Below are 19,686 nucleotides of genomic sequence, written 5' to 3'. Positions count from 1 at the left end.
GCTTGTTCTTGCAGTAGCCAGGCCAACAATGACAAGAATGTGGAAATCAACTAAGCAATTATATTCACAGTGGTGGTTAACAGCATCCCTTCATCTGAAACAAATCAGTTACAGTCCAGTGAAACCTGCTGTACCTAGTGCCTGTACATAATAGAGCCCTTGTTGTGCATTTTCAGAGCATGCCAGATCACTTAAATAGGGTTGATGAGAGGCAAAGGGAGAGAAATTTTGTGTTTTATTAACCAGAGACACAGAAACATGGCAATCATCTTATTTAACCCCCTTCTGCACAGAGAAATCTGCCATTGGATTTATAAAGGTATTTCTTCAGGTGCTGCAAGATGTTTGTTGTGGGTATGAAGTCCAGGAGCATAATTTAGAATTAGCTGTGGGCGAAAACGATGAGCAATTGCCAAGGTAGGAGAAGTCAGCTAACAGACTGAAAATTAGTGGGAGTTACTCTGGCCTTGGTCACCTCTGAAAATCTGCTGTATCTTCTACACCACCGGTGTTTAACCTGTCAACCCCAGGAGTCTGTGAGTTGCTTCTAAACAGGTCTGTGAAGGGTGGTTAGGATCACACATCTGCTAAATGTCGTACGGACATTTCTAAGAAAACACTTGCATCTCGCTGGACAATTTTCAGTGGCCTACACCTCAGACGAGACCACAGAAACGCAATATGTTCTGATAGATAGGAGCTTATAGCAGTCAGCCAGGATGTGCAAGCGGCAATCTGAAAGGCCTGCCCTAAGGTTCGCTCCCATTAATGTCAGCCCCGACGTACACCTCGAGCAGGATTTGATCCTTGGTGTTCCCTGACCTAAAGAATCAGCTCCTGCTCTTGGAAGTGGAAGGCATTAATGGTCCCAGGCTGTGCCCCATAGAAACTCCTTGTTAATGGGGCTTTTGCTGTCTTTTTGTTGAAATCACCGGGAAGACACTTCATAGAATCATAAAATGTTTGGGGTTGGAAGGGACCCCTAGAGGTCATCTAGTCCAACCCCCCCCACAGTGAGCAGGGACACCGCTAACTAGATCAGGTTGCTCAGAGCCCCATCCAACCTGGCCTTGAATGCTTCCAGGGATGCGGCCTCCACTACTTCTCTGGGTAACTTGTTCCAGTGTTTCTCTACCCTCCTTGTAAAGAATTTCTTCCTTCTTCAATGTTTGCATTGAATTAGTGACTGTTAGCAGGTTGGGGAAGATTCTGCAGCTGGGGTTGGTCACGTCCACCCAGCAGTCGTATAGTTAACAGAGCTAATGCCTGCTCTTGCTGAAGTTGTTGTTTGAATTACTCTCTAGTCTGTGCAATTCTCCTGAAAGTGAAAACAAGCTGGTTCAGAGTGAATTGAACAACAGGGTCCTAAATGAGGGTGCAATGTGAACTACATTAGCAAATTTTCATGGATTAATGGCTGAATTGTTGTGTCATTAAAGTCCAATGGCAAAATTCCCATAGGCTACAATAGGGCCAGGATACGACCCTAAGAAAAGATTCCATCTGAAGCATTTGAGTGTCTCCCAAAAGCCAATTATTAAATCAGAGGCACCATAATAGCTGAGCTCAAATTTATTTCAGGACGAGGAAACGCAGCTGGGAGGTCAGTAAACGCTCACCATGCCATTTCTATGGTGACTTCGTTGCAGAACTCAGCACTGGCCTGCGTACAGTGCTGACAACGAGGCTGAGAAGAGAAAGGGTCTGAAAGAATCGCATTGTGACTGATGAAAAGAAGCTGTTTCCATCAGCCACCTCGTCAAGCAACTTGGCAAAGCGGAAGCAGAAAGGTCTCTTCTGGTGACTGACCTCCACCGCGTTTCTCGGCTTTCAGTGCCATCAATAGGCACCACCTGGCTCTGCTCCAGGCTCTAAAGAAAGCTCTGAGTAATCAAACAATTGCTGACAAAACCGTGCTAACAGAGTGTGTCTGTCTCCATGGTACAGTTTAATACCTGCGTATCATTATTTCCTCTTCCTCTAAACCAAAAAAAAAATCATCAGAAAAAATACATTTACATGGCTCCATGTGAAAGGTGTGTTACAGTTTGGGTTTTTTCTTCTTTTTTTTTGTTCATGGTTCAATAGAAGAAATCAACTGGTAAAGTCTTTTCTGAAATGCCATTTTATCTTAAGCACTTCTGCTAGGGACACTTACCTCCTAATTAGTGATTCTGGACTCTCTCATTAACAAAACAATAAATGCCAAGCACATGCACATCCTCTTAATATGCTGGGATGCTTTGAGCCTGAGAAATTGCAGAGGACTTCTCAAAATCAGAAGGTGAGGAACGTGGTTGTCCAAAAAACTGTGCATCTAGAAAACTCACATAGCCCCTGACCGAAGTGAAACCCCGTAGTGGAAGCAGCTCACCGGTTACAACCCCCTGGTGCAGAAACCACTTCCAGCTGGAGGGGGGTGCTGGCTCACGGAGGTGAGATGGGCTGACCTGTGAAAAGCAAGAAACCTGATTTTGTGTTTTTTCTTTGTTTTCCTCAAGGTTCTTTCTCCTTGGCTAGCAATGCTTATGCATGTACTTGTCTGTAAGCAAGTTCTTGTTATCAGCAGGCAGCCCCACAACTTTATTTTTACTTAAGCACTCGGGTTGCTTGTCGAGATACATTCGTGCGTGTTCTTTTTTCCTTTTCCAGATGCTTTTACTCTGATTTTGTATTAGGGCTATTTGGATAGAAATTAGAGCAATTGCTTTGAAAGCAATTTTTAAGGGCTATATTTTTTGTGTAGCCAGCCCCTCTTAGGATAATTTTATTTTACCGAGAAAAGCAAATGTATAAAATAAATAAATTAAATACTAACAGCCACTAGAGAAAGGTTTCTTGTTACCTTTCCAATCAGAGTCATGGAGGTATTTCAGCAGTGCTACCTCTGGGATCTGAACACAGTGCAAATTAGAGACCTATCCTATTAATAGATATTTGATAATCCCAGTAGATATCTTTCTGCATCTACAAGTACCTAAATACACCTGAAAAATATGGCTGTTTTCATTCAGTAAATGAAAATTTGATGCAGGCCTTTGTTCAGCAGCAGGTTAGGGTGGAAGTGATGAAGCTGGCGTTTAGGCCATGCAAATGAAAATTTCATTCTCATTTTTACTAAGTAGGTTTGATTCTTGATTTTGTTTTGGTAAAGGAATGGAGAAGGAAAACAACTTCTTCTTTATCATATAGGAGTTGGTTTTCCAACTTTGTGGCTAGCCCAAATGGAGAAAAAATACTGTACCTGCTAGCTAGACTCAAATCCAAAGACATTAAGGTGAGAGATTTCAGAGTAGCAGAAATAAAAGGATTTATGTTTGGAAGAGTCGGTACTTCATTGGCATTTGTTACATATGGTACCCGCTACTGGACTTTTACTCTGTTGATTCTATGTAAATGAATCGTAGAATAGAATCATAGAATCAGTTTAGTTGGAAAAGACCTTTGAGATCATCGAGTCCAACCTTTAACCTAACCCTGACATCTCACCACTAAACCATGTCCCTAAGCACCTCATCTATCCTTCTTTTAAATACCTCCAGGGATGAGGACTCTACCACCTCCCTGGGCAGCCCATTCCAGAGCCTGACAACCCTTTCGGTGAAGAAGCTTTTCCTAATGTCTAGCCTAAACCTGCCCTGGCGCAGCTTCAAACCATTCCCCCTCGTCCTATCATCTGTTACCAGGGAGAAGAGACCGACCCCCACCTCACTACCCCCTCCTTTCAGGTAGTTGTAGAGGGTGATCAGGTCTCCCCTCAGCCTTCTCTTCTCCAGACTAAATAACTCCAGTTCCCTCAGCTGTTCCTCGTATGACTTGTGTTCCAGACCCCTCACCAGCTTGGTTGCTCTCCTCTGGACATGTTCCAGCAATGCAACATCTTTCTTGTAGTGAGGGGCCCAAAACTGAACACAGTATTCGAGGTGCGGCCTCACCAGCACCGAGTACAGGGGCATGATCACTTCCCTACTCCTGCTGGCCACATTATTTCTGATACAGGCCAGGATGCCATTGGCCTTCTTGGCCACCTGGGCACACTGCTGGCTCATATTCAGCTGGCTGTCAACCGGGTCTTTTTCTACCATGGTTATTAGTAACTCAGGTTACTTTCATGAGAATGTCCTGTGTATGAATAATGTCAGCGATAAATACAGAGGGTCCATCAAACGTACCCAGTGACAGTTCCCATGTGTTTGTTGCTCTAGGCCGTGTTAGGCAACTTGGTGCACACCGATTTGGAGATCACAGAGTAATTCCAGTTGGGAGAGAGAGGCTAGCTGCTCCCTTTGGGACAGCGGCTGTTGTGAGTCCATCAGCCTTATGTTCACGTGATTTCCAGACAGCAGTGTTAAACCTTGGGTCTTGCTTTTTTAAATAAATCAATGGACTGAGCCCTTGGTTACACAGATGGAATTCTGATACAGAGCTTGATCTCTGGACCACCACAGTGTCTGGTCATCTGAGACAGGGAAGAAGCTTTCAGAGAAAGTCAAGTAGATCCAGGGTGTGACCTTCTGGAAATAACCAAAAGCCTTTCCCTTCAGCACCTAAACCCCTCACAATTCAAACCAACCTTTTATTCCTAAAGCCCTGTCAACTCAACCCTTCAAAAACACAAAGCACAATGAAGGAGAGCCTAAGCACAGACAGAGTCTGGGCTCCCCAAAGGAATGAGGGCCACATCTCTGTGGCTGAGTCCCAGGACGACAGTCAGCGATATGAAGTCTAAAGATGAGCAACTAGGAGGATCTAAAGACAAAAGTGCTGAGTTAATCCTTCTGCTAGAATAAATTTCAAACATGAAAACTTCAAAGCCAACTTCAGAAGTTTGTCTGAAAGCCACCTCTTCTGCCCAAGGCTTGCAGTTTTGTTCTGAGCTTGATGCAGGCCCTTGTTCAGCAGCAGGCTAGGGTGGAAATTATGAGGCTGGCATTTAGGCCACGCAAACCCATACCCTGTATGTACTGAAAGGGAAAGCAAAGTGGACTAAGCTTTCTTTGTTCCTTAGCCGGAGGGTTTGGCCTAGCACTCAGCCTAGCCCTTCTTTTCAGCTTAAGACAAATTGGATTCCAGTGGTAAAACCCTGGCTCCAGCGAATTACACAGCAAAACTCATGTTGATTCCAGAGCAGATCAGATATGGTAAGTCTTCAGGATTTGTTTGCTAGATAAAACATAAATGTAAAGAATGACAATTATTCCATTATTATTCAAAAACAAAACTTCCTATAAGTGAAAGTTGAAGCAATGGCAAGACATACCAAGGTTTAAGCATATTGAACCTGCAAGATCCTGTGAGGAGCAGGGAATTGGACTTGATGATCCTTATGGGGGCCTTCCAACTTGAGATGTCCTATGATTCTACGATATTATAGACTCAAGGTTTTCAAAATGAATATAACTTCTGTAACAAAATAAACATTACATTATTAAGTTCCATTTCTTGGAAGGAAAACTGATGCTCGGTGCTGGTGAGGCCGCACCTCGAATACTGTGTTCAGTTTTGGGCCCCTCACTACAAGATAGATGTTGCATTGCTGGAACATGTCCAGAGGAGAGCAACCAAGCTGTTGAGGGGTCTGGAACACAAGTCATACGAGGAGCAGCTGAGGGAACTGGGGTTATTTAGTCTGGAGAAGAGAAGGTTGAGGGGAGACCTGATCACCCTCTACAACTACCTGAAAGGAGGGGGTAGTGAGGTGGGGGTCGGTCTCTTCTCCCTGGTAACAGATGATAGGACGAGGGGGAATGGTTTGAAGCTGCGCCAGGGCAGGTTTAGGCTAGACATTAGGAAAAGCTTCTTCACCGAAAGGGTTGTCAGGCTCTGGAATGGGCTGCCCAGGGAGGTGGTAGAGTCCTCATGCCTGGAGGTATTTAAAAGAAGGATAGATGAGGTGCTTAGGGACATGGTTTAGTGGTGAGATGTCAGGGTTAGGTTAAAGGTTGGACTCGATGATCTCAAAGGTCTTTTCCAACTAAACTGATTCTATGATTCTATGAAAATAACCAAATTTTAGTGGCAAGTTTTCTTTATTGTGTGGTGAAGTAGCAGTCAGGTTCATCCTGCAGATTTGGCACTAACAGTATTTGTTTCCTTAGTTTCTGGCTCACACAATTCTAATACCAGCTAGAAAAAACAAAAACCTTGCTTCAGAAAATCATCGGCAGAAATACAGTGACAGCGTGTGACTTACTGCAGCCCATACACAATGTTCACTGATTTTCTTGGAAGCTCTGAATGATACATCCTGGAAATAGCAACCTCCACAGGATAATCTGGCATTAATTATCAGCTCTGCCACTTAACTTCTTTGCATTTTCCGTGAAGGAAAATCAGAAGAGAGAGAGAGATGGAACTGAATGAGCAAACTACATCTGTGTTGTAATAAAGCAGTAGAAATTTCATTAGGAATGAAAATGCAAGTGAGCTTGGAAATGCCGGTGCTCAAGTGACTTTCCCTGGGAGCTCCCCTTGGATGCCGAAGGAACAAAGTCAGCTCAGGGGGGGCTGGAGTATTCCACGGGCTTCCTCCTGAGTGTTGCATGGAATTAGAGAGCTGCACAGTTTGTAACCCATTAACTGCTCATTTTCCCCTTGCCCATCCCATTCTACTTTTTTTTTTCTTTTGGTCACATTGGTTTTGACAGAAAGGTCTAGGAAGTGTGTCAAGCTAGTTTCTTAACCAGCTGTCTGGGCTCACTTGGCACTCAGCATGATACTTCTATTGTCATTACAGCCTTCCAGAGCTGTGGGATACGATTCTCTTGAATTACTGAGTGTAAGACGTGGTAGCATGAAGAACTGCAGGAGACCTTACACTCAGGTGCTCCTCTTGCTGCCCTGATTAGGGCTTCCCAGCAGAAAACATTTTCCTCAAACAGACTCCAACGTTATCAGCTTGCAAACCAATCTGTGCAGCTAAGTGAAGGAGAAGCCCACTGCCTCTCTCTGACATCTCGTACTGAATTCTGGGTCCAGAGGGTCTGGACTAGCACCCTCATGTAGAGATTGCCACTTCCTCGGGCGGAGATGACCCGAGCTTTGCCAGCTACTCTATTGCTCTTAGGCAAGTTTTCAGACACAAGGGTATTGCATCATGCACATATTACTGAAACAGTTACAGCGGTATGAAGGCACAAGCAAAACACTATGCTGTTCTTAAATCGCTGTTACGTTCTTTCAACCAACAAAAAACGCTGCCAGTTTGCTTACACAGGTACCATGGCTGGGATCCCATCTTTGAGGATCCTGGACCCTTGTCCAGAGTGGGGTTTTTAAAGAAGAGGCTGTTGATGCAGTTATATGTGCATCCTTAACTAATTGTTAAATAACTCCCTGGGGTGCCGTTCAGCTTCACATGTTCCCTCTGAGACCATCCTTTAGTTCCTCAACACCAATAATGGATCAGTCAGTCAAAACTGCTGACCTCTTCAGCTGGGCTGGGAAAGGATGCTGTCGTGTGGCCTCAAGGCAGACATAGCCAGAAAGTAAATGATGCTGACCTGGCAAAGTCAGCACTTCTATGTCCTGATGGAACAGAAGACAGAGCTTTTTTAAACGCACAAAAGACGTTCCATACGGACCCATATTCTGAGAACCATGCTTTTATTCTAAACTATAATAAAGCAGAGTATGACTTTTTAGGTCAATACCAAACATAATGCTAACCCAACAACTTCAGGAGTGAGTGCTCCTCAGATCTTAGGGATATTGTGATAACTTCTTATATCTGAGTCTCAGCCCCAGGAGGAAGGCGGTTGTGTCTGATGAAACATCATATAGCCATTGAGAACTGACAAAATCATACTGATGGCAAAGTGTAGCCTTGCTTTCCCCAGAAAACAGACTCATGGAATGGTTTGGGTTGGAAGGGACTTTTAAAGGCCTTCTATTCCAAAACCCCAGCCATGGACAAGGACATCTTCCACTAGATCATGTTGCTCGGAGCCCCATCCAACCTGACCTTGAACACTTCCAGGGATGGGGCATCCAAAACTGCTCTGGGCAACCTCTTCCAGTGTCTCATTACCCTCATCTTAAAAAATGTCTTCTTTATGTCCAATCTAAACCTACCCTTTCTCAATTTAAAACCATTACCCCTTGTCCTATCGCAACAGGCCCTACTAAAAAGTCTGTTCCCACCTTTCTTGTAAGCACCCTTTATATTTTGAAAGGTCGAAATACGGTCTCCATCTAGCTTTTCAGCTCTGAATATCCAGGGCTTCAGTTATTTCAAACACTGAGCAAGCTCAAAATTGTTTTACATTTGCTTTACTCTGATGTCACTGCATGACCATGGTGCCAGGCAGAGGAGAATTGTCCTGGTTTCAGCTGGGACAGAGTTAATTTTCTTCCTGGTAACTGGCACACTGCTGTGTTTTGGATTTAGTATGAGAAGAATGTTGATAACACACTCATGGTTTAGTTGTTGCTGAGCAGGGCTTACACCAGTCAAGGACTTTTTCAGCTTCCCCTGCTCTGCCAGGGGCACAAGAAGCTGGGAGGGGGCACAGCCAGGACAGCTGGCCCCAACTGGCCAAAAGGCTATTCCAGACCATATGGCGTCATGCTCAGTATAGAACCTGGGAGAAAAAGGAGGAAGTGGGGGACGTTCGGAGTGATGGCATTTGTCTTCCCAAGTCACCGTTGTGTGTGATGGAGCCCTGCTTCCTGGGGATGGCTGAGCCCCTGCCTGCCCATGGGAAGTGGTGAATGAATTCCTTGCTTTGCTTTGCTTGTGTGCACGGCTTTTGCTTTCCCTATTAAACTGTCTTTATCTCAACCCATGATTTTTCTCACTTTTACTCTTCTGATTCTTTCCCCCATCCCACTGTGAGGAAGAGAGCAAGCAGCTGGGTGGGGCTGAGTTGCCAGCCAGGTTAAACCATGACAAGAATCAAAACACTGGACTTAAACCTGAGTTTGAGGGGTCTGTTCCCAAAAATGTGCCCAGTGTCATCAGCTGGTTTTGAAGAAAGCAAAATCAGTGGCCATCCTGTTGTCCTGCATGCAGGTCTTTCACAGCAGGTCATGAGTGAAAATCACTTCAACCTTCCCAGTCTTTGCAGACGGTGTCTGGCTCTGCCGCTGGTGCTCCCCACGCTGCACCACGCTCTTTCAGCAGGGCAGGTATTATTAAGTTGAAACGCAACTTTGAAGGGCAGGTTTGAAGGTTTGATGCATCAGCTGGTGTCTCCTAACAGAGGTGCGTGAGTGAAATCAATGCTTTAGCCATTGCCTTCTCCTGATCATCCATATAGCAAATTATTTTGGGATAACACTTGTATATTCAAGGAGCCTGGACTGTGTTTGTTACCCTTACTGCAGTTATGCTTCATCTTTGTGTCATTTAGCCAAATTGTTTCAGTTTCAGAAGAATAGATGTTCTGTTGGAGGAAGGAAGCTGCTGCGTTGGCCTCAGACAATACTCATCTGAGCTGGGAGAGGCTGGAGTAATTGTGCCGAGGTGGACAGGTAGCAGCCATGCCAAGAACAATATTATTTGCATTTCAAGTTATAGCATCTAATGGAACCAAGAACCAGGTTTTTTCTAAGCTCATTTGAAGGTTTGCCAAAGGGGGGATTTACAGCTTCCTAGTAATAATGAACAGTTCAGCTGTCTTGACCAACGTGTGGTCAAGCATGTTGCAAACTGGCATAAATATTTTATAACCTCTGACTGCAGGTCCTGTTCCACAGAAGTGTTTGTCAAACAATTCAGGGAATCAAAAAGGTTTTAATCTTTAAATTTCATCTCAGAGTAATTGTACTTTTTTTTTTTTTTTTCCATTCTGAGCTTGGATAACTTGTTTCATACTGCCCTTGATTAAAAACAGTTGGAAGAGGAGGATGGGAGTTTTCATTTTTGAACTTTTTTGGAGAAACCTCAGGAACTTTATTAGGTATTTGATTTATAGTCTAGTGCAAAGATCTTTCTAGTGCAGCGGGTGCTTTTGAAGCTGGAAGTGGTTAAGCTCAATCTTGAGAAAGTGATAAAAATTAAAGCATTTGTATGAAATTAGTGGTATTTTGTCACCTGGAGTATTTGGACATAGTTCTACTCACACCATATGGAAAAGATAGAGCTGAAATTTTGAGCAGCAAAGAAAGTGGAAAATAAAAGGACTATATCATTGGAAGAATATTTAGAGGTCCTGGGGGGGAAGTTTGATAGAAAGGATGTATCATTTTGTATTTGTGTTATTGTACAAATTGCAGCCCAGATGCTCCAGTATCGGGGCCAAGCGTACTGAGTGCTGTGCATTCAGCTGCATAAAATTTAGAGACAGCTCAAATCAAGTCGACGATAGACCAAGATAGCAGGGAGAGCACACGCAAAGGTGATGAGAGCTGTAGGCACGAAAGGTCAGATGGCACATACGTGAGCACTTCATGCATCTTCCTTTTTCCTCTCTGCATTAAAAAGGAAGAAAAAGTTTGAAGTGAAATATTCAGAGGAGGAGGAGGACGAGGGGCTGGGTCAGAGGGTAGTCACGGCAGGCTAGCTACTCTCCTGGTGATGCCAAAAGTAGTTTGGACAGTTGGATGACTGATCTCAGCATTGAAGCAAAATATGTGCTTGGCAAACGACAGCCCCTGAGGTCAGCACGGAGATCATCATAGGGCTGGCTGGAGGCTGGATTGGAAAAGGACATGTGTTTGTGCTACATATACACATATATATATATGTGTGCATACATACAGCTTTAGCTACCTGTCAATGCTAAAGAGGGGCTTTGTGAAATATGGCTGTAGAAATGCTGGAGTGGAGAGAGGGAAGCAAGATGCTTCATGCCCTGAGAGACAAGATAAAAAAACATCGGAGGGCTGAGTCTGTGGAAGTCTGAGAAGTGGGAAGAAAAATATCATCATGGTGCAAAGCACAGCTAAATTCTAAGATGAGCTGCCAAATGGCAGCACGAAGGTCTCCTCTGGCCTTCCAAAGGGAAGCTGGCCACTCTCGAGAGTGCTGCAGGTCTCTCAACCCATGTGTCACAGTGCCGATGGGCACCACAATGGGTGACTGTACCTTGGGCCCATGCACATTCACGATAGCTACGGTTTCTCTGTATAGAATGCATAGCATAAGCTGCCTGGGTTGAAGTCCATCAACGACCTGGCAGTGTGGATGGATTGCAGAAGCGGTGAAGGAAAAAGGAAAGCAGTGTGAATTACTCGAATGGGAAATGCAGGCTCACACAGATTTCCTGCGGGGTGCTCTGTGTTTACCTGCGTGTTTAGTTATCTTCAAGTGGTGGTTGTATAATTGGAGGAGAGCTTAGTGGTGTTTTTTTCTAGTGCGTTTGTGTTACTGAGATGACAGATTTCTTATTTAGAGCCACCTTTATTTCTCATATTCCTATTTTTTAAAGGAAAACATTGACTTCCTCTAGGATTTTTTTTGAGGGGGTATCTGAATGTTTTGTAAGCATCTCAAATGGTCTGTAGTGCTCTGAAGCAGGCATATGTTACATCTCGTTAAACAGCTATCAAAGTTGTGGTTCAGAAGCCAAGCCTGCTTTTCCTGGGTTAGATGGGAATGAGCAGGGAGCATCTGGTACCACTCAAGAAGCTGCTGCTGCGGGTTTCTTTCTACAGAGTTTTGGTAGAGGAAGCCTGAAAGGACATAGGAATGGTACAGTGGAGAAATCATCTCTGGTGATGGCAGTAACAGAACTGCTCTTGGTTTCGTTCAGATTAAGCCTCCATCCAAGTGGACACGGCTAGTTCTGTGGCTTAGGCAGTGCTTTTCTGTGGTGTTCAACCAAATGCAGCCATCGGCAATCACCCATGAGAGAGTTGGGCTTGTTCAGCCTGAAGAAGAGAAGGCTGAGAGGGGACCTTATCAACACATACAAATATCTTAAGGGCGGAAGTCACGAGGATGGAAGCAGTCTGTTTGCAGTGGTGTCCAGCGACAGGACTAGGGGCAACGGGTGCAAACTGAAACATAAGAGGTTTCAGTTGAATATGAGGAAGAACTTCTTTACTCTAAGGGTGACAGAGCACTGGAACGGGCTGCCCAGGGAGGTTGTGGAGTCTCCTTCTCTGGAGATATTCAAAGCCCGCCTGGACGAAGTCCTGTGTAGAATGCTCTAGGAGAACCTGCTTTAGCAGGGGGGTTGGACTAGATGATCTCCCGAGGTCCCTTCCAACACTTGCGATTCTGTGATTCTGTAACCCAGCTCCAACCTACATTTGGAGCAACCTAATTTGCTGGAGCGGCAATAGCAAATGAGATACAAATTGCGAAGAGACTCCCATCCTCCAAACCCACAGCACGATGCAGTTTGCGTGCGAGCAGTAAGTGCATGAGCCCCATTTTATGTCATTTGCTGGAACCTCAAAAGGATGTTGGACTAGATAACCTCTAGGGGTCCCTTCCAACCCAAAACATTCTATGATTCTATGTTAGTGCTCTCTCTAGCACTGAACCCAAATTATACGCAGCCACGATTCCTGAGATCAGCTGCCTGTACTATGGGAGAAGCTTCCAGACATTGTAAAACTGGCTTTTAAAACTGTATTATTTTAATGGTTTGGATCACATTTAAACCTTAAAATTGCCTTGATATTTCTTCTCAGACATATTTGCGTGTCTGAATTGAGGATAAGGGCTGGTTTTCAGGGACTTAGGAATGCAAACGTTGTAATTTATACTGAATTCTTCCTGTCTAGGAAAAAACATCATATCTGGGAGAAATGTGTGTCTGCAGCATCACAGAAACTGCCATACTCTGACAGAAATACTGGGATTTGTGCTTGGCAAACCTGCAGAAACTGATTTTACCGTACTCCCTCTCCCCACGAGGTGAAAGAATAACATTCCCCCAGCTGAGATAGCCAGGTGACTATGAGCTTCTCATTTCTATCCCGGACTAGCTCGTGTCACTCACTAATTGGCATAAAAAGGTGTGACGGTGGTAGGTGTAAAACAGATGTGGAATTACACAGGGAAGCTGGGAATCATGTAGAGGAGACACCAGGGTGTCTTCATTTTCTTGGGAGTCAGGAGGGCCGATCCACTGGGATCTGCATGCCAAGATCACGTGGGATATTTTTGGTAGGGGGATGAGAATTTGGGGTTCACCTCAGCAATCTGCCCATGCGCTTGGCCGTAGCACAAAACCTGATGTCCTCGTCACTGCTGGCTTCATCAGGACTCCCTTCTCCACCAAGTATTTTGCCATACATGAAGAGGCAACCAGTGAGTGCTTCGTGTTTTAAGCTCATCCAGCCAGGAACAGTCTTTGACTCTACTGTATACCTGTATGCATGCACCATGCGTCCCACCCCATTTGGGACTCTATTGCTCCTAATAATTTCTCAGCATTTCTCTATTTTTTTTCCCCCGTTATGCCAAGGTATTCTGTAGCATGGCAGTCCTAAAATCATGCAGTGATTTTACTCCTCTCCTTTACCAAAAGGCCCTGAAGCTTGTATTTAGACACTTCATGCATGCAAAAACATTTGTGAATCTAGTCAAAATCAAAAGAAATGTCCACCTAATCTATTTCTCACGAAAGCCAGGGAAGTATTCCCATTAGCTTAGCTAGAGGTCCGTGAGGATCTTAGTATTGCTTTTGTGGAAGAAGAAGGCATTGAATTTGGCTCAAAATCTGAGTTTCTTAAAAAACTTGTCACCTCTTACTTGGCAATAATTGTCTATCTCCACTTTTCCTATCAATAGAGCAATGATGCTATTTTTAACCATCTCCAAAGTCCATAGATCCTTCAGAAAACCAACCTGCCAAGCCAGCTGTTCTTTGGGGAAGTTTGTCTAGCACAGTTTTAAAAATCTGTTTTTCTCAGTGCACCAGAATCCTGTTTGCAGACAAAACAGTTATAATTTCTACCATATGGATTTCTTTTTTCTGTGTAGGAAAAATGTACTGCCCTGGAGGCTGGCAAACTGTGGGAAATAATAATGAGTTCTCTGCTAAATACGGTACAGAGCTGTACCCCTGCAGACTGAAACCACAGTACAGGGCTTGAGGAGTTTTAGCACTGAAGTTCTTCCTATGGATTAATGAATAAAACCCTGAAGACATTTGTGTTATGAGTTTTATTCATTAAGGTAAACCTCCTGTAACATGTGGGAACAGCATGGCTTTGCTGCTTCTTGCCTGTGACCCTGTCGCACCTTACCCATCACGTGCCCATCAGGGATGTCCTCATCAGGAAAGCATTTACGTCTGCAAGAGAAACTGCACAGGATCAGCTCCCTGGTCAGTAAGTGTTCTGGCACAGGGACTTTGTAATGTTCCAGTTCTGCTCAATCTTACACTGGTGTAAATCAAAAGTCACTGTTGTTAAGACGAGGTAAAAATGAGAAGAATAATGGAAATAAGTCCCTCTAATCCAGTGAAAGGAAGTTACTCGCGCAAAACAAAACAATTACTGGTAAAACCTCATTAATAGTAGGGACAAATTCTGTTGTAATTGAATTAGTGGACCTCATTAAAGATGGTTCCCCAGGAACTGAAACAAACATGAAGTTGAGTTGCTTAATTATCTTTGTCTTGGAGGTTTTTTAGTGTTCCCAGGCTCTGTGGGAGAGGAAGGAACAACGATATGAAAGGATTAGAAATCCGTGATTATATCACTTTGTAACAAAGGGGATGGCCAAGAGTGTGCAGTTTTTTTCAGCTACCTACTCTGAACCCAGAAAGAGGCACAGACACTACGACAAGGGTTTGTAAATCCCGGTCAACAAAAGGTTTGCCCAGCAATGACTGCTGAGAAGGCATGGTGGGATATCTTTCCAGGTTTCACAGAAGACACGCTGAGCGATGTCTTCCACGTACCCCAGAGCATCACGGGTTTGGGGGTTTTCCAAGCTTAAGAGCACACACACACATACATCTAGTCAAAATCAAAAGAAATGTCCACCTAATCTATTTCTCACGAAAGCCAGGGAAGTATTCCCATTAGCTTAGCTAGAGGTCCGTGAGGATCTTAGTATTGCTTTTGTGGAAGAAGAAGGCATTGAATTTGGCTCAAAATCTGAGTTTCTTAAAAAACTTGTCACCTCTTACTTGGCAATAATTGTCTATCTCCACTTTTCCTATCAATAGAGCAATGATGCTATTTTTAACCATCTCCAAAGTCCATAGATCCTTCAGAAAACCAACCTGCCAAGCCAGCTGTTCTTTGGGGAAGTTTGTCTAGCACAGTTTTAAAAATCTGTTTTTCTCAGTGCACCAGAATCCTGTTTGCAGACAAAACAGTTATAATTTCTACCATATGGATTTCTTTTTTCTGTGTAGGAAAAATGTACTGCCCTGGAGGCTGGCAAACTGTGGGAAATAATAATGAGTTCTCTGCTAAATACGGTACAGAGCTGTACCCCTGCAGACTGAAACCACAGTACAGGGCTTGAGGAGTTTTAGCACTGAAGTTCTTCCTATGGATTAATGAATAAAACCCTGAAGACATTTGTGTTATGAGTTTTATTCATTAAGGTAAACCTCCTGTAACATGTGGGAACAGCATGGCTTTGCTGCTTCTTGCCTGTGACCCTGTCGCACCTTACCCATCACGTGCCCATCAGGGATGTCCTCATCAGGAAAGCATTTACGTCTGCAAGAGAAACTGCACAGGATCAGCTCCCTGGTCAGTAAGTGTTCTGGCACAGGGACTTTGTAATGTTCCAGTTCTGCTCAATCTTACACTGGTGTAAATCAAAAGTCACTGTTGTTAAGACGAGGTAAAAATGAGAAGAATAATGGAAATAAGTCCCTCTAATCCAGTGAAAGGAAGTTACTCGCGCAAAACAAAACAATTACTGGTAAAACCTCATTAATAGTAGGGACAAATTCTGTTGTAATTGAATTAGTGGACCTCATTAAAGATGGTTCCCCAGGAACTGAAACAAACATGAAGTTGAGTTGCTTAATTATCTTTGTCTTGGAGGTTTTTTAGTGTTCCCAGGCTCTGTGGGAGAGGAAGGAACAACGATATGAAAGGATTAGAAATCCGTGATTATATCACTTTGTAACAAAGGGGATGGCCAAGAGTGTGCAGTTTTTTTCAGCTACCTACTCTGAACCCAGAAAGAGGCACAGACACTACGACAAGGGTTTGTAAATCCCGGTCAACAAAAGGTTTGCCCAGCAATGACTGCTGAGAAGGCATGGTGGGATATCTTTCCAGGTTTCACAGAAGACACGCTGAGCGATGTCTTCCACGTACCCCAGAGCATCACGGGTTTGGGGGTTTTCCAAGCTTAAGAGCACACACACACATACAAATTAAAGGTAATGAGAAGCTACAAGACATTTAAAATGAGAAAATAAGGGATCACCCTTCCAGTGTGCCTCCTTCCCTCTTTTTATGCAATTAATATTTTCAGTATAGCTTCTCCAGGGTAGGACGCAGTGTAGAAGACAGGGTCTGTGGCAGTCCATCCACACCAGCAAGAGAAGCTTGAGTAACTGAGAAGAAGCAATGTGAAGAGGGTTATCAAATCAGCCGGAGCCAAGGAGGCCACAGGAGGATCTGACCTTTGTAGAAAAATATTTCACAGTGTAGGAAGTTGATGTTTTCTACTGTTGCTCTCTGCTCCCCAGCCCCTGTGTGCAGTCTCAGCAGGGATTAGTTTAGCTTCTGCTGCTGACCCTTACAGGAGGAACTTTTGCTAGCAGATAGTCAAATGGCTGTAAAATGGGACGGGTGCAAATAATTATGTAAAGCACACTACAGGAAAAATCCATATGGAATAAGCTTATTAAGTTCCCTGACTATTAGGACTTCCCTAGCATGGCTGTTAACATACTAATTATGAAGGGGAAGCTAATTAGCTGTGCTTGCCCTTGCAGCCTGCAGTGGTGATCCCTGTGTGTCCGTATTTCCCCCGCATTCCCTTCGAGCACTCTGCGCTTATCAGTCTGGGAAGTTCCCTGTTCCAGGGACTGTTTCCAAAGGGTTGGGAAATGTTCATCCTTGTTTACTCAGCTGAGACACTGCCAGGCCAGTTCCCAGTTGCGTGATTGGGGACTGTGGTCCCAAAGACCGCCTGAGAAACGCAGCTTGAGTCCTGGCCTCACGGAGGGCAACGGCCTGGGACTGTACAAACCGCACAAACCCCATGGTCTGGCCATGCCAGCCACCCCACAGCCCTCCCTGTGCTGTGGCTGCTAGTCGCTGTCTAGAGCACAGAGATATTCAAAGATGCCATAAGCCAAGACTTCACTCCAAAAAGATGCTGAGCAGCTGGAGGTGGTCTGAGCTGCAGTGGACTCTGTATGTTCTGCACTAGATAAGACCTCATTTATAGGATAGAATAGAATCATAGAATCATTTAGGTTGGAAAAGACCTTTAAGATCATCAAGTCCAACCATTAACCTAACCCTGCCATCCCACCACTAAACCATGTCCCTAAGCACCTCGCCTGACTGGCTTTTAAATCCCTCCAGGGATGGGGACTCCACCACTTCCCTGGGCAGCCCCTTCCAGTGCTTGACAACCCTTTCAGTGAAGATGTTTTTCCTAATGCCCAACCTAAACCTCCCTTGACACGACTTGAGGCCGTGTCCTCTCTCATCCTGTTGCCTGTTACCAGGGAGAAGAGACCGACCCCCACCTCACTACCCCCTCCTGTCAGGCAGTTGCAGAGGGCGATAAGGTCTCCCCTCAGCCTCCTCCTCTCCAGGCTGAACACCCCCAGTTCCCTCAGCCACTCCCCATCAGCCTTGTGCTCCAGACCCCTCACCAGCTTTGTTGCTCTCCTCTGGACATGTTCCAGCAAGGCAACATCTTTCTTGTAGTGAGGGGCCCAAAACTGAACACAGTATTCGAGGGGCAGCCTCACCAGCATCGAGTACAGGGGCACGATCACTTCCCTGCTCCTGCTGGCCACACTATTCCTGATCCATCCCTTGATTAAACCCCAACTGCCTTAACAACAGTTTCCCAATATGCTAGGAACTACCATTTTGTGTCTTTGTTCCCATCTACAGAATTATGATCTATAGTGAGTAAATTATAAGGCTAAGCCATGCTAGCATCCCTCCTGCTTATATTCATCCCTGAGTGAAACATCCTCTTCTCACTGCCGGAGTGGAGGCTGTGATAACACTGATCGTTATCTGTGAGTTGGCTTCACCCTTCAGGTTCTGAAATAAGTGGCTTTTATGGGCTTGAGCTGTGTCATGGTTTAACCAAAGAGGGAGGTGCCACATAGCAGACTTGGTGCTGTCAGCAATAAGAAAACAGAAGCATTTGGGGTTGTTCGCAGCAAGCCCTTTATGCACAAACCCCCTTGCTTAGCCCCTACGTAGCGTGAAGCCTTGCGGGCAGCTGATATTTTTGCCTTTGTTTTTGGGTAGTGACATAGCATTTGCCCTCTCCATGACAACTCATTTCCCACACATTTAAAGATGAATCGGAGCACCTGGCTTTAGCTCTGCAGGGCTGTGGTTCACCATCTAATCATCAGACCTTTCAAGACCAGAAAAAGAGTGGTACAATATGGCTTTCAGGCAGTCTTAAAAAAAAAATCCAACCCTAAAGGCTTTAATCTTAAACATAGCAATACCTCCGTGAATTCCAGCTTTTGATCTGGGGCAGAATGTGTTTCCAAATTCATTTCATGCTGTGCTGTTGCAGTGAATATAACCACTTCACCCAGGGGTCCTACTCCTAGACCTTCTGAGAAACTTCAGAAAGCAGCCTTCAAAGTTAGGGCAGGCAATTTCCACTCTGCTCCCGACCCTGCCACAGAGCCACTCTGCGATGGACCGGCTCTGTACTTAAAAGTAGTTTGGAGATTTAACTGGTTGTGAAGGCAGCGACTTCCTCATCACATGTGGTTGCAGTCACTCCAGGATGAAGATGCTTACACTGGTACAGATCATTTGGATGCAGTAGATGCAAATGTGCGGTGAGCTAGCGATGCCATACGTTAGTATGACCATGCTTACCCTTGGGCATTAACGGCACAACTGTGGGTGTGTTTAGACAGCTTGATCTGCTCCAAAAACAATCCAAAAAACATGCATTCATGTGCACCAATCTCCAAAATGCTTCAGATTCAAGTTCAGAGTCTTGAGCTTTGGTGTCTTGAAATACTGGGTCAGCACTGGAGCAGACATGACTCCAGGCACTATGCAAACATAAAAACCAGCCAGAAATAAGCACTGAGCAGAGCTGTGCCCAAGGTGTGCACGAACCTCCCTCCCAGCCCAAGCCACGCAGACGAACCACTCTGCAGCCCCACACTCCCTTTTGATCCTATTCAGTCTTAGTTATTGTTACATTAATTCCCAGCAGCACTTCCAGAGGTTTCCCAGCACACTGCTGAACATTTTTCAGCCTGGTGAGTTCCTCCCACAAGGGGATAAAAAAAGGCCCAGAAGCACCCAAATACAAGTGCTTCACCTTCACAGCAGCTGTAATTCCATCACACTGGATGCTCCTGGCCATGCTGGGTTGTAGGAGATGTCATTTAGGCAGAGCCCAACCCATTGGAAACAAAAAAAAAAGGCGGGGGGGGGAGCTATTAGTGGGCATGCTGTTTCTGTAAGGCGTCATGGTATTATTTTGAACAGAAATGAGCTGAAATACAGATTTTTTTTTCTTGTATTGGGTGTGTGAGCATTTGATGAAATATTGAAACTTTTCACTATTTTAGTGGGTGGAAAATAACTGAAAGGCCTTTTTTTCCTAATGAAAAAATGCCTCAA

Source organism: Egretta garzetta, unplaced genomic scaffold, assembly GCF_000687185.1.
Source record: "Egretta garzetta isolate BGI_Z169 unplaced genomic scaffold, ASM68718v1 scaffold286, whole genome shotgun sequence".
NCBI classification, from domain to species: Eukaryota; Metazoa; Chordata; class Aves; order Pelecaniformes; family Ardeidae; genus Egretta; species Egretta garzetta.
Note: the sequence above shows the minus strand (reverse complement) of the source record.